Below are 13734 nucleotides of genomic sequence, written 5' to 3' on the forward strand. Positions count from 1 at the left end.
TCACTCAGAGCAGGCTGCACAGGAATGCGTCCAGGTGGGTTTTGAACGTCTCCAGAGACGGAGACTCCACCACCTCTCTGGGCAGCCTGTTCCAGTGCTCTGCCACCCTCAAAGTAAAAAAGTTCCTCCTCATGTTTAGGTGGAACTTCCTATGTTCAAGTTTGTGCCTGTTACCTCTTGTCCTGTTGCTGGGCACCACTGAAAAGAGCCTGGCCCCATCCTCCTGACACCCACCCTTTAAGTATTTATAAGTGCTGATAAGATCCCCCCTCAGTCGTCTTTTTTCCAGACTGAAGAGACCCAAATCCCTTAGTCTTTCTTCATAAGAGAGGTGTTCCAATGCCCTAATCATCTTGGTAGCCCTTTGCTGTACCCTCTCCAGCAGTTCCCTGTCCCTCTTGAACCGGGGAGCCCAGAACTGGACACAGTACTCTGGGTGCGGCCTCACCAAGGCAGAGTAGAGGGGGAGGATGACCTCCCTCGACCTGCTGGCCACACTCTTCTTGATGCACCCCAGGATGCCATTGGCCTTCTTGGCCACAAGGGCACATTGCTGGCTCATGCCAGCATAGTTACAGGATTCTCATAGTTACAGGAAGAAAATTCACTCAGTTGTCTTCAGACTGTCTAGAGGGATGGCTCGTTATGAAAAGAGCAGTTCTGAAGAGCAGGGATAATTCATTTACCACTAGATATGACGCATGGTTTATTTTGGATAATGTTTGGTGTATGATTCATTGTTCTATCTGCATTATAGAAAAGCCAGAAGGGCCAAGCCAGGTTTGTACAGGGCTTGTTACATCATACTGTATTCACCTTAATCCTTGTAATCTTTTTCTGGCCTGAATACAGTGTGACTTCCACTCTTTTATCCATCTTTAAACCAAGGTAGAAAACCTGCTTTATTATTCCCTTAACTTTTGTTCCAGAAGAAATGCAGCTTTCTGAAGAGCCAATCCAAAACTGTGCAACAAACTCCATGAGGGGCTGGGGACGACCATGCAGTCTTAGCTTTTGTCTCTACTTGATCTTCCATCTTTAATATAACTCTAAGATTCTCTTTGTGTTTTAAATAACCATGGTGAAAGAATACCACCAGTGGCTTAAGTTTTATCATGGTGAACTCTTTTGTTCATATGTATAAGGAGTGATTGGTCAGCGCCTTCTATTCATCTTATTTTAAATCCATGTTCTCCTGTGAACCGTATTGTCAGATGAAACCTTCCCTCATCCCCAAAGCCCCATTTTTTTTGTTTGTTTCTTAACATGGACAAGATTATTTTCTGAGCACAGAATTCTAGGTCTGATTTCCTAATATCTTTCTCTATTCATGCTGATGTTTATGAAAAAGTGAATCTGAAGACTGGAATAGATCAGGCTATTTTCTTAGCAGGAATTATCAGATGCCATTTCAGATGTATATAGCAGATGGGGAGTCTCATGGGAAGGGGAGAAATAAATGCAACAGATGCGTCATAAGAGCAAAAAAGCTATTTATGAGAATAGTTCCAAGAATGGAAGATGCCATCAAAAGGTTATTTACCTTTTGGCAAATAACTGCATTTTGCCTGACTTTTTCTAATCTGAGGGATGAGAAATAGTTTGTCATTTATTATCAGAAACTAGTTGTAAACAGAATTTTCTTGTTTCTCTGGCTGTTATGGGGCAATGCTAGATGCCTTCGCTACTCATGACAAAGACAGACAAAAGAAAGGAATCCTTATGGACAACATAGTGAAAGTCCAGAACCCAGAAAAATGAAGTATCATAGAGTATTCCAATAAAAGTAATGAATGCTGTGGTCTTAAGACCTTTGCTGTGGTCTTAAAACCTTTGTAAGCTCACCATTTCACATTAAGTTAGAGCAGGGGTCCTGTGAGAGTGTAGGGAGATGTGAGAAATGTTGCCCTTATTATAATCCCCACCCATACACCAGGCTTGCGCGCACTCCTCAGGCAGTGCGTAGGCAGCCTCTGGAATTTGTTGCAGCAGCATTTGAATGCTATAAAGTTCAGGAACTGTAAGAAAAAACGTTTTTTAAAGCGAAGGTGGTTAAACACTGGAACAGGTTGCCATGAGGTTCTATGGTCTCCATACTGGGAGATAATCAAAACTGGGCTGGTTACGACCATGAGCAATCTGTTGCAGCTGAGCTGGCTGTGAGCAGGAGGATGGACTGGAGGATCTCCAGAGGTCCCCACCAGCCTCAGTGACTGTGCAGTCTGTTGCAGGCTTTGAAACGCAAAGAAATACCTCTACATTCTGAAGCCTCTGAACCCCAAATTCCCAGGAGCAGGGAAGCCTTTTCCTACTGTTTTTCCTGCTGTTTGCCACTGTCTGTATGGGTTTCTCCCTTAGGGCGGGTCTTTACCACTGTCCCAGAGGATGCTGAGCTAGGCTGACCATTGGTCTGATCAAGCATGGATGTTCTTGTGTGTGTGTGTGTGTGTGTTAAGAGGATATTGGGCTAGACTGCAGATAAGGAGTAAGTCTGATTATAGAGGAGAGTTAATTTAGGAGAGGAGGGTAAAGCGGATGCAGCTACGCCTGCGGTCCAGGCAGGCCAGCCCCAGGAGAGTCCTGACATTGAACCATGTTTCTCCTATGGACATTGTAACTCAGGGAGGAGATGCTGGAAATCTGTCCAACACCAGTGTCACCAGCCTGATCTGCCTGTGCTGCTGGTGGGGCTCCACAGCTGAAGTGCAAGGCAGACTGGTGCCCTGCGCCCACCTCTTCTCTACGAAAACTCAACACAGCTTCCTTTTAATTTTAACTGTGTTTAGTCCAGTTGTTGGGGACCCAACATTAATCAAAGAGCTAAATAAATTGGTGTTTGTGACATTTGACCACTGGGCAGCTGGGAGGCTTTGATTTGTGTTATAACGCTTATTTAGTTTCACCTGTTTAATAGATAGGACTGTTGCATTAACGGTTGACATCTTGTTAAAGTGAGTGAAAGGTTTGCCACAAACTCTTAAAGGCCACAATAGGAGAAGCCAAAAGGGAAGGAATTGAAATGTGATACTTCTGAAGTTAGAAATGGAGATGGTGCAAAATAAATTAAGTTAGAAAAAAAAACCCAAACCTCCAGACCCCAAAGACTGCTTCTTCTTCAGCTGTGAGTCCTTCTTGTCTTTCTTTATAAATGTCAGTTTCTTTATAAATAAACAATTTGCTCTTTTAAAGTAATAGTTGATGACTCAATAGTTCATCTTTATTATTGTGCATTTTAATATGCAGACTTCAGCAAGTCTAAATCTGTGCACTTTGGGGGAAAAAAAATAAGGCTTTAATCATATTCAGACCTAGCCTCCCTTTCATCTGGTAGTTTACTTGCTTTGACAGGTGAATATAACTTTATGCGATCTGTGTTTTGTTTTTAAACCCACTCACCTACTTATATAACTTCCCTTACGTAGAGATTGTAATTTTTATTTTACCTTAACTGACACCAGTCAGGTAAAGAGGCAGGTTTATAGACATTTGCAGTTTATTTATTATATTCCAGTTGGTGTTTATAATATTCTCTCCTGAAAATTAAGTGCTTCTCATATTAAAAGGGAAGTAAGCAAAATTGCACATGTCAATGCAGAGGTATTTTTTTATTATTGTTATTCAGTAAACCCCACACCGAGTACTGAGTAAAGGATCTTCATGCTGCTGTTGCCTGGATATCTTCTGCTTTGCCCAGTGCTGATTGCCACAAGGCTGCAATATAGTTCTGCTCCTCATTTTAGTTAATGAGAAAGAAAGGTGAGAGCACATGGAGTTTTGTTTTCTTAGAGGTTGTATGATGTAAAGCTTGTGGGCCCTCCTCTTTGAGGAGGCATTAAAGTACCTGGGTGCTGCGGTGGGTTGTCTCTGTAAACTGTGCAGCAGCGACAGGGACCATCCACTAATGTGTTGGGGAGAGCGGGAGCTGTCAGAGCCTAGCACTAGCACTGGAGGAACAGGAAAATCAATTAATTCCACTTAAACACGAGTGTGAAATTACCACTCTGAGGTAAGGGCGAATATTTCTAGCAGCAAACAGCCGGCGGATTGTCCCACAGTAAAAAGGCAGCGTTACCTTTCAAAGGGGAATGTGACTTTTGCACGTGGAGCAAGACTTTGGCTTCAGGACAGGCATACCTACAAATAAGTACTGTTTTTTTTCAATGATTAGCACGTGTTATGAAAAGCAGTCGTGGCAGAAGGAATAACAAGCTGCCCCATATTGTGATGATGCCTGTCCATAGGAGATCCACGTGCAAGCTTGGCCTGCAGCAGGCAGCTTTCTGCCTGTGCTATCACAAGCGTCTCTGCGCTCTCAGAAACAGCTCTGTGTTATTTTCACTTTCCAGGCACCCCTGTTTCCTCATGCCAAAGCTGCCCTTTGGGCTTGCCACTCTGCAGCGTGGCTTGTGCCAGTAGAGATCCAGGACTGAGAGAAGAGCTTCTGCATGCATCGTCTTTAATATAAGGATAGACTTTGTGTTGTCTGAATTGATTCCAGTTCGTAAAGCTGACGTTTAATTGACATCCGAGTTAAACATCAATGTCCTCAGCAAAGTTAGTCCAGCTTTCATGTTTTAATAACTGTGAACAGCGTGGAGCCCCAGGTAGATTCCTTTCAAGGTAGATTCATTAGGGCAAAAAAGATCATTAGCTGCTGGTAATGGATTGTTTCTCAGTAAGATAAACGCAAATTTAGACGTACTTTGAACTGCCAGTGTAGGCTTGTTTCAATGACAAAGGGAGCAGGTGAGCCATGGTATCCTGATTATTCCTTTTACTTCTGTTTTAAAAAAAAAATCTTTGAAGACCACGAAGTGTTGGAAATATACTGTCCTATCCACTAATGAGCAGAAGAAGTAATGAGATATCTCAAAACTCCCTCAGTGTCCACCTACTTAGTATATACTTGCCTGAACTTCATCTAATTCTTTTCAAAACGACGTGTGAATTTGGTGTCAGGAGAGAAATACTGGAAGCAGTTTCCATCCATTTCAGTTGTTCAGTCGCTCATGCTGAGTGATAAGCACTGATCAGATCTGGGTATCTATTATGCTTTGTGATGAGCATATAATGAGATGGTCTCTGCCTTGCTGTATTCTCCTCTGGTCCATGGGCAACATTCATAAAGACAGGATGACAGAAGTTTGCTGATAGCCATTCGTTTACTGGAGAAATTTTTATATGAAGGAAAAAATACTATTTGGCAATATTCTCTCATGTATGACGGTGCAGTGGTGGTAATGGTAGAACCCCGGCTTGCCCATAAAATTATTTATTTTCCTGAAACCCCTTCAGGGGGATTTCGCCTGGGTCTGGGGTCTGCCTGTGTTCTTTCCCCTTCTGGGCAATAAGGGCTCTGCTCACAGGTACAGCTCTGCTGCAGCTTCCGCACAGGAATAAGGGAATCCTTATTCCTTATTAGTCGAGAGATTGTATTTAATAGAGCCTTGCTGAAAGAAAACTGCTCCTTCGATAAAGCACAACATCTCTCTATGGCTTTACCTCCTGTTTGCATTGGCATCCTGAAATACGTTTATTTGAAAAAGTGTACAGCCCCTTTCTTTAAAAAACAACAACAAAACAACAAAGATTTGTCATTCTCTGTATCTTATTTACCAGAAGCACTCCCTCGTGCACCACTCCAGAGAGATAAAAGATTTCTGAGCTGCTGTGGTTCTGTACTTCTCGCCTTGTGACATTTTCTCACAGGAAATATTTGCAGCGTATGCGAATGTGGGGAGTTTGGTCTCAGTCCTTGTGAATAGTAATGGCTAAGATGTATGCAGTTTTAATCTCAGAAAAAGTTGATCACGTACCTTTAATAATGAAAGTTATTTAAGTCTGGACATCTTGTCTAGCTAATATGATTATTTTGGTTTTAAATTGAGTAGAGACCTGAACATATTCCTGTGAAGAGTTTGAATCTAGCCTCACTAAACAGCTTCTATATAAAAGAACGCAGATACCGGCATGTGGTTATGAAATAGCTAGCATACATACTACTAATAATATTTTTTAAAAAATAATTGTTCTTTCCCTCAAATGCCTCTCTATATTCTGTCCAGTCCATCTTGTGAAAGTTTCTGAAATCCAGTTTATAGGAAGAGACTGTCTCCTCAGAAATCGTTACTATCATTACTATCAGTTATCGTATGTTTTGCCACAGTTTGGTGCATATTCTTAATAGTCATTGTAACCTACATAACATACTGAAAAAGGATTTGACAGATCTTTTTGTTCTGTGCTGGCCTTTAATTCAGGACAAATGAACTGCTAGAGAACAAGGAATTGAACTTTCTACAGGGATTTCTTGATGAAATCTTGTGGTCTTTGTTGTTTATGGTGGCCTTGGATTTAACCCTCCCTCTCCCTCTTTTGTTTTGTTCATTAATATAGTCTGTGAATATGGAAGAGTTGACTTTGTAGAATATTGTGTTTTATTGTGTCATTATTTTGAAAATCCAAATGAAGTCTCATCTGCATACCTAATTCGCCCATTACAATGTGTTACTGGAAGGGAAATGCTGTTAACTACAAGCTATACAGAGCCATGGCCCTGTGCATCCTGGTCGCTGCTGTTTCATGGGTGCAGCAACTCCTGTGCAGCCTTGTCCAAAATGGAGATTTGAATCAGGGGATGAAAACAATATTTGTTTCCTCTAGTATTTTAGAATTTCCAAATCGTCTCAAAACTTCCTGGAAACTGAAGATTGATGATTGGGACAGTAGGTCACGTAGCTCCTAAAAAAGTTAAATTTAAACTATCAGACTGCTTAAATTAGCTAGGATTTAGCAGGTTTAACACATTGATCAGTTGTTGATGGAACAGAAGTACAGACACTACATACAGACAAATAGATTTTCCAGCACAAATATGTTTTAAGCAGACTAGAAATATTTAAATTACTGTACCCTTTTTCCTGTCCCCTGTAACTATTAAAAGTCTTGACTTCTAATAGATCAATACCAATTTTCTAATGATTTTTTTCTTACTGCATTTTAAAATGTCATCTTACTGTTATTAATCAAGCTACTGATAGATTTTAAGTTAGTTTTTACCTTTTTTCTTGTAGCCAGGTATTACAGTTCCTAGCATCTGGTTACACCCACTGAAGTAACTTGTGAACTCCCACTGGAGTTAGGGTTTTCCTTGTCCTGAATGGTGGCCCGAGCCCTGTGCAGTTCCTTGCCCCATGCAAGCCTCTTAATGGGGATTAAAGTAGGGTCAGGAAGGGACTGCAGAAAAATGCTGCAGTTCTGAATAGGTGTTTGAATGTATAATCTATTTAGTGAATGCCTTCTCACTAGTAGTTTTCTAGGATGCTTAAATAATCTTAAATACTGCAGGTACATCTGTTGTGATTTATATGATCTCAATATTCACATTATTGAATAAAGCTTGAAATTGAAATGAAGCTAAGGAGGTTCTAGACTTCAAAGTTGCTGTTTTGCTTGTGACAAAATTATTTCCTGGTTTATATATATATATATATATCTCTATACATCTCTATCTCAGTTATATTTTTTCCTCAAACATTAGGAGGAATCTACACCATCAGTTTAGATCAAATAACTTCTCATAATACTTGGATTGATGCCTGTATAAGGTAGATAATATACTACTATTGTAAATTGTGTTGCTGGGACGTGAACGACTGTAAACAACCAGGATGCTGATTTCAGGTTTCATCCAAAATGGATCCCACAGGAAGACCAGCCAGCCCTGCACCCTGCAACTTACAGTTGTGGGTTACTGCTTTAGGCAGCTGCCTATTGATTTTGTTGTGCGTCTGGCAGACCCAAGCACGCCAGACTTGCCGTGCATTCATAGCAGGCAAACGTGCTGCTTTCAGAATTCTAATATTGGTAGAATTGCTGTCTGGAACATGGAATTAAATACTGATTTAGCACTAACAGTTTAGGAGATGGTGATCTTAACATCGCTTTCTGCGAGGATGTTCCGTGAAACATCCCTGTATATGTTGACGGACTGTAGTGCTGCTTGCCTAGTAAGAATGGACGGGTTAACACCACCCCATGGGTTAAGGTTCTGGAGAAAAACAGATACACATCTTCTGTACACAAGATATGATAGGTGGGCATTTTGGGTAGGAAAATAACTCTACTGAAGGAATGTTTGGTAGCATTTGCAGATGGAAAGCATTAGTACCTTTGTCAAAGTCTGTGTCAATATCAGATAATTAAAACACTCCCTCACCCTGTTTCTTACCTTGGAATAATTCATCTTTTTTAGTTACAAATTTATAGTGATCCAGTGCTATGTGTGTTCAGAGGTGACTACTGCATGTCAGATGAGCATCTGCAGTACTGGATATTTAACATTTACAGCCTATGGCGCTAAAAGTCCCAGTCTTCCACTTCATTCATGGGAAGAGTGTTCTTGTGACTGATGTTTGTGGCCTTGTTTTTCAGAAAAACTTTGTATTCCAGAATGTTACTTAATGTGTACTTAACTTTAAATATGTAGCATGAAAATTTAATTCATTTACTGGTTCGTATGTACTTTTGAGAGGTTTTTAAGAACAAGAATATAATGCAATATCCAAAGTATTTGGGAGAGCAAGTTAAAAGATTTTTAAAAAAGCTAGTATTGAGATGGAAGCTGTAGTTGTAGTTTTAGGAAATGTCTGGAGCCAAATAACAGCTCACCTTTGGCAAAAGGAGGAGGGAGTGAGGTTCAGGCTTCTCCCTCTCATGCTCTGCTCTGCTCACTCCCCTCCTCTTGCCACTTATGCAAGTGCCACAGCTTTCTGTGCGATTGCCTGGCAGGTGGGTCCCACTCCCTAAAGCAGCAGAAGACCAGGTCGGGGGAGTAACGTTTCTTGCTGTGTCAGTGAGGTGTATAGCTTGACATCCAGCATCAGGGCTAGTGCAGGGAAGACGCAGGGCTAGCGCAGGCGTGGTGGTGGGGAGGAGGCAGAAACCCCACCAGATTTTGGGGGTTGGATTCTGAACTGCACCCTTCCTTAGGCTGAGACAGTTACATCTCCCGCTTAAATTTAAGACATGATTTTTTAATAGAATACAATAGAATATTTCAGTTGTAAGGGACCTACAACAACCATCTAGTCCAACTACTGGACCAATTCAGGGCTGACCAAGTTAAAGCATGTTATTAAGGACATTGTCCAAATACCTCCTAAACACTGACAGGCTTGGGGCACTGACCACTTCTCTAGGAAGCCTGCGCCAGAGTTTGACCACCCTCTAGGTAAAGAAATGCTTCCTAATGCCCAGTCTAAACCTCCCCTGGTGCAGCTTTAAAGCATTCCCACACCACACATCCCATCACTGGATCCCAGATCAGCACCTCCTTCTCCACTGCCTCTCCTCAGGTAGAGAGCAATGAGGTCAGGCCTCAGCCTCCTTTTCTCCAAACTAGACAAGCCCAAAGTCCCTACCCGCTCCTCATGGGACATTCCTGCCAGCCCCTTTCACCGGCTTTGTTGCCCTCCGCTGGACGCGTTGAGTACCTCAACGCCCTTCTTCAATTGTGGGGCCCAGAAGTGCACACAGTGCCCAGGGTGAGCCCACACCAACACTGAATACAGTGGGATAACCACCTCTCCTGACCGGCTGGTTACAGGTGTGTGATGCACCCCAGGATGGGGTTCACCCTCTCGGCTGCCAGGGCTCGCTGCTGACTCCTGCTGAGCCGCTGTTGACCAGCAGCCCCAGATCCCTTTCTGTAGGGCTGCTCTGCAGCCGCTCCTCTCCCAGTGTATAGTTGTGCGTGGTGTTAGTCTGTGCCAGGTGAAGAATGCAGCATCTGTTGTTGTTCAGTTTCATGCCCTTAATCATAGCCCAGTGGTCCTAGATGCATCTGGAGGGCCTCTTGTCCCTCAAGAGAGCCAAGAGCAGCGGTTAGTTTGGTATCCTGATCAAACTTGCTACTGGTGTATTGAAGTGCTGCAGTGCAGATCGCTGCTAAATCTATTGACCGTAAGCGTCCCCCGAATGGATCGCCAAGGAAAAAACAGCGGTGTGGAGCAGCTGTCAGGCAGCTGTAGCCCCAAAAGAAAGGTGTCAGAAGTGGGATTCGAACCCACGCCTCCAGGGGAGACTGCGACCTGAACGCAGCGCCTTAGACCGCTCGGCCATCCTGACCCGGGGACTACTGTATAATTTGTGTATTTGTAGCTATTTTTAGCGTTGTTATCTTGTACTATTTTTCTCAGACAGAGGATGTTAAAAAATATTCCAGACTAACTGTATATTGTGTTGATTCTAATGTGACTGTAGCAACTGATGTTAATTGGCAGACGTTTCCTTCTGTGAGTACTGAGCGTTAGTATGTTGAGAAAGAAGCAGGGGTTATTGCACATGACTTCGGTCTGCCCTGTAGCAGAAGTCTGAAGGTGTACATAAATGGATAAAAATGCGGTATGTTGCACAAGGGCATTGATTAAGGCTGATTTGTTGCCTGTAGTGTCTATGAAAATCCTCTTGAGGCAGGTACAAGTTATTCATGGTGAGAGTTCTCTGTGACATTTGAAATGGGACTGTGACACTGAAAGAAATTGTATGTCCCCGTGCTGCATTTTTATACAAGGAATTAATGTACTTGAAGGCTGCATGCAGGAAGCTGTAAACATACACGTTTGGTCAGGATTTGGTAGTAAAAGTCAATATGGAAGGCATGAGGTATACTTGTTTGGGAGCATAGCTTTAAAATCCAATGTTTGGAATGTAGATTTAGTAGAAAAATCAAATTTTGGACTGGGACAACCAGAAACTGGCTATCAGAAATGGCAAGTATACCTCTGGCCCCAAAATGTTTCCCCCAAAATGCCCCAAAATTATTCCCCAGAACCTTATGGAACAATATTTTCCAATGGCAAAGAAGGGTACAGTCTCTACTAGATTGGTCAGAAATTGATATTGATTTTATTTGGTACTGGTATTGAAGCAGACCAGTTGGTACTGTTTGGAGAAACCAGTTCTTCTTCTGGCTCCAGTTTGTCAATGTCTTTCTTGCACTGGGAAGCCCAAAGTCCTGGACCCCGTACTCTGATGCAGTCTCACTGGCACTGAGTAGAGGGAAACAGTGACTTGTCTTGACCTGCTGGCCGTGTCCTTCCTTGGAGATGCACAAGAATTGACTGGACAAGGCCCTGTTGTGTTCTGACTTCAGAGTTAGATCCGTCTTCAAAGTTGGCCCTGCTTGGAGCAAGGCGTTAGAGCAGGTAAATGGCAAAGATCCCCTCAAACCTAAATTGTTCTGTGATTGTACAGTTACGTGACATAATTTTCACGGAATCACGGAATCACAGAATCTTCAGAGTTGGAAGGGACCTCTAGAGATCATCTAGTCCAACTCCCCTGCTAGAGCAGGATTACCTAAAGCACATCCCTCAGGGCTGCATCCAGGCGGGTCTTGAAAATCTCCAGAGAAGGGGACTCCACAACCTCCCTGGGCAGCCTGTTCCAGTGCTCTGTCACCCTCACTGTACAGAAGTTTTTCCGTGTATTTGAACGGAACTTCCTATGTTCCAGCTTGCGCCCATTGCCCCTTGTCCTGTCACTGGGAACCATTGAAAAGAGCCTGGCTCCGTCCTCCTTAAACCCACCCTTTAGATACTTGTAAACATTAATAAGGTCCCCCCTCAACCTTCTCTTCTCCAGGCTAAAGAGTCCCAGCTCTCTCAGCCTTTCCTCATAAGGGAGGTGCTCCAGTCCCATAATCATCTTGGTTGCCCTACGCTGGACTCGCTCCAGTAGTTCCCTGTCTCTCTTGAACTGGGGAGCCCAAAACTGGACACAATACTCCAGTTGTGGCCTCACCAGTGCAGAGTAGAGGGGGAGAATGACCTCCCTCGACCTACTGGCCACAGTCTTCCCTATGCAGCCCAGGATGCCATTGGCCTTCTTGGCGACAAGGGCACACTGCTGGCTCATGGATAATTTGCTGTCTACTAGGACCCCCAGGTCCTTCTCCTCAGAGCTGCTTCCCAGCATGTCCACCCCTAACCTATACTGGTGTTTGGCATTCTTCCTTCCCAGGTGCAGGACCTTACACTTGCTTTTGTTGAACCTCATTAGGTTCTTCTCTGCCCAGCTCTCCAGCCTGTCCAGGTCACGCTGGATGGCAGCACGGCCCTCTGGAGTGTCGGCCACCCCTCCCAGCTTGGTATCCTCAGCAAACTTGCTGAGGATACACTCTGTCCCCTCATCTAGGTCATTAATGAATATATTGAACAAAATTGGACCAAGTATTGACCCCTGAGGGACACCACTGGTTACAGGCCTCCAACTGGACTCCGTGCCGCTGATCACAACCCTCTGAGTTCTGTCACTCAGCCAGCTCTCGATCCACCTCACTGTCACCTCATCTAGGCCATTTTGAACAATTTTAGGTAACAACATTCTAATGAATTGAGAGTATTAATATTATATCTTGGATATACAGTAAATACGTCCTAAACCTTTGCATTTTTAGCCTTGTACTCATTCTACAGCAACAAGAAGCCTTGTCTGAGTCCTGTGTGTAAAGACTAGCCTATGTAACCAATATTTTTATAACATACTGGAAATTGTATACTTTTTGTTATGATCAGAGACAGAAGGTATGCTGTAATGCATTTCAGCATTCCAGTCTTGGAGAAAGAGCAAGCCTGGCTGATGTACTGGGAGGGATTCTTTGATGGGCAGAGGTGCAATTTTCCCATGTTTAGCATTAGTAATATATTTAAATGCTGTGGAAACAGGGACTTGGTACCAAAGGTCACAAAACTTGTTTATATGGGTCAGTAATTTTGCCGAAATTGGAGTCCTAGCCAATGTGGTGGTGGTGGTGGTTTTGGTTTTTTTGTTGCTTTGGGTTGGTTTTTTTTTTTGAACCATAACTGGTGCAGTTGACAGAAACAGAATTATTGCCGTTTTGGTAAGTCTTTTTACCCCCTGTAGGAAGATGAGCAGAGTCCAATAAGCAGAAATGCAGATGGCAGAGGTATGGCCATCAAAGGCTACTTGTAGAGTAGCAACTCCAGATGAGCTGGGGTTGCAGCCTGCACTCTTTCTCCTATCAGGACATAGCTGTTTGGGCCTTCAGCCAGCAGCTCCAAAACCTTATGTTCACTACTTCAAGACACAGTGATGATGTAAAGCTGATGAAATACATCTTGAATGGTTGGGAAAATTAACTAAATAGGTCTTAATTTAGATCAAGTCTAGGTCATGAAGGTAACATTACCCATTGGCTTCAGGCCTCATGGATCACACGAGGAAGGCTCTTGCAGAACTAAGCATGTACCAAAATACAGTGACCTCAGTGAAGAATCAGCCCAAGCCTACTCCTGGACAGCATCAGTGTCTCCTTTACCAGTGGGAATTTTTTTGCCCAGCACTTCAGTAGTTAGCTCTCAGGCTGTTGGCCAAAAATCTGCTCATATGGCTAACTTGCTGGTCAAAATGTAGTGGTACTTTGTATGCAAAGGGCGATTGCTGACCCATGACTCAATTTCATATAGCGGTTGCCATACTGACTGAATTGAGCTCTAGTAAGTGAACCGGAAACCTCAACAAAAATTGCATATTTATAAAGATGTATGTATTCCCTGACCGCTTGGACACAGACTTAACTAACCGCCTGTCCATCACACAGCCAGACTCATTGGACTTGAGGTTGGAGGTTGTTCTGTTGCAGGATGTTGATGGGCTCCAGCAAATGTGTTCCTCAGCCACTGAAGAGAAAGTCCCTGGGATGTGGGGTGC

At 43.2% G+C, this 13734-nt stretch overlaps 1 protein-coding gene and 1 non-coding gene across 21 annotated transcripts in view; one reads left to right on the forward strand and one right to left on the reverse strand.

The window, feature by feature from the left end:
- The window catches only part of OXR1 (oxidation resistance 1), a 295555-nt gene that overhangs the window by 48515 nt on the left and 233306 nt on the right, over positions 1 to 13734 (forward strand). The gene's annotated exons all lie outside the window — the stretch shown is intronic.
- TRNAL-CAG (transfer RNA leucine (anticodon CAG)) lies at positions 10046 to 10128 on the reverse strand. Its single transcript has one exon. It is a non-coding gene; the product is annotated as a tRNA-Leu (tRNA).

The sequence above is a fragment of the Larus michahellis genome, chromosome 2, assembly GCF_964199755.1.
Source record: "Larus michahellis chromosome 2, bLarMic1.1, whole genome shotgun sequence".
In the NCBI taxonomy this organism is placed as follows: domain Eukaryota; kingdom Metazoa; phylum Chordata; class Aves; order Charadriiformes; family Laridae; genus Larus; species Larus michahellis.